The sequence below is a fragment of the Nicotiana tomentosiformis genome, chromosome 2, assembly GCF_000390325.3.
Source record: "Nicotiana tomentosiformis chromosome 2, ASM39032v3, whole genome shotgun sequence".
Classification (NCBI taxonomy): domain Eukaryota; kingdom Viridiplantae; phylum Streptophyta; class Magnoliopsida; order Solanales; family Solanaceae; genus Nicotiana; species Nicotiana tomentosiformis.
Window position 1 is genome coordinate 119,168,580 of NC_090813.1, and position 1,958 is coordinate 119,170,537.

The 1,958-nt window shown below is 42.0% G+C and overlaps 1 non-coding gene across 1 annotated transcript; it reads right to left on the bottom strand.

Moving 5' to 3' along the window:
• Positions 1 to 1,209: 1,209 nt before the first annotated feature.
• On the bottom strand, positions 1,210 to 1,282 carry TRNAK-UUU (transfer RNA lysine (anticodon UUU)). The gene has a single exon. It is a non-coding gene; the product is annotated as a tRNA-Lys (tRNA).
• Between the last annotated feature and the right edge of the window lie 676 nt (positions 1,283 to 1,958).

The window sequence follows — 1,958 nt, forward strand, 5'->3', positions numbered from 1 at the left end:
CTCGAGAACCTTTCCAAACGTCTGTCTTCGTGGGGCGATTGGAAAAGAAAGGAGTATTTAATTCTTTTACTGCCTTCCATTCCACTGTTCTGATCGAATTAATTGCTCTTCCGAATGACCAAGTCATAATGAGATTAAAAACTGATGCTTCCTTTGTCGTGTTGAACATGGATTAGCATTATGTCATTCCTAAAAGTGATGACCCACCCAGGATTGCTATGTATGGACTTAGAGATCAAATATAATATATTTCTTTCCATTCCTTGTGAGCCACTTATTTCTCCGAAACAAGAGATTAAAGTAATCTTCCTCTTTTTTCCCAAGAAGTCGACGGTGTTACACCATTGGGATACTTCGAATAAACTTGAGTACATATAGGATACACCAGTGCTAAAACCTTTTCTCAAGATATGTTCCAAACTGTTGGGGTCGTTGCTCTGGATCTTGTTCTCCCGGTGTTGAACCAGTTGGTTCTTTAGTTTTAGAGTTCTGTTGATCCCAAGTACTCCATCTCCATCATTGCATATATGAATATAGAAAGTAAAGAGGAAAAGGCATGACAAGAAGAATTGTGTGAACTAAGTGAATTTATCCAGTTGAGGCATTCTTGATTGATTTAGACAAAACGATTCCCTCAATACAGCTTAACTCCATCAAGCTCGTACGAGTAGTGAAGAAGTACAGAGCACTTTGGTTGGTTGTTGACCAACGAAAAACATGGAAGAAAAAAAGATGGACGAAGACAACAAAAAGGGACACTTCTCTATACTAAGTGACACCAAAGTACTCTTTAAGCGGATTTGAAAGCATCAGATTGAATCAGACAGAAGGCTTCGCCTTCAAGTCGTCAATAAAATCGAGCTAATATGTGATCATAACAGTATACTGATGCATAGGCCTTCTTTACTTTACGGACTTTTGATTATGATGCATCATGAACGTGCCAATATGTGATCGGGGTGAGAGGTGGTTAGACATAGGGGCGGCTTTACCGGCTTGGATTGGAAGGAAGGGCATCGCTTTATGATCACTTTTTAGGCCGGTTTGGATGAGCGTGGGCAAGCTCGGGATTTACTATCGCTTTCCGCTTGGAGAGGCTCACCCCCTTGTCACTTAAAGGGCAAAGTCGCCGAAGCGAGTCTAAAGGCCAAAGAGTCATCTTTGAAGGCTACTATGCATCCTTATTAATAGTAGAGTGTAAGGTAGGTTTGGGAATAACAGGACTTGAACCTGCGACCATTAGGTTAAAAGCCCAATGTTCTACCCACTGAGCTATACACCCCAAAAAAAATATAGTAGTAAATAAAGATTGGTATGGAAAAGAGGCCGCCCCCCTTCTTCTCATCATATTAAAGGAGTGCGGCTCTGTATGAGGTTCATACTGCATAGCAAGCGGAAGAAAATGTAAGGTTGTGCGTTAGCACTCCTGCAAGAAAACGGATGCGCTAAGGCGCAACTTCGCGTAGCTATTACGCCCTTGCTTCTTGACCCTTATTTCAAACTCAAGGAAACCCTTGATCGATATGAGAAAGATGCGCTCAAATGCCTAACCCAGTAAAGGGCTTGGGTTCGAAAGCCGATCTTACTCAACAAGCACCTTTCTTAGTAAGGTTGCTTTTTTCCACTCATTGAAGATTCTATCTACAAAAGAAGGTCTATAGGGGATACTTAAATAGCTCTCATTGACACCAAAGAAGCTGAGGTTGTCTTTCTTTCCAGCCGCCATATGGTTCTCCTTAAAGCCTTAAGGATCAGGGGAGGAGCAGTTATCTATGTAATTACGTTATTTGCTGTTGTTCTGGTCGAGCACTCTCTTTTCTTTATCTAATTCTGTCTTACCAAACAAGACTAACTTGTTACCAAGCCGCGAAGGGTTGTGGTGCTGGACCAGGTATGAAGAATGAATCTATATCTGTTCATGGAAGTTGCTGGCCGGCGGCCGCTCAACTGTTCGAGCG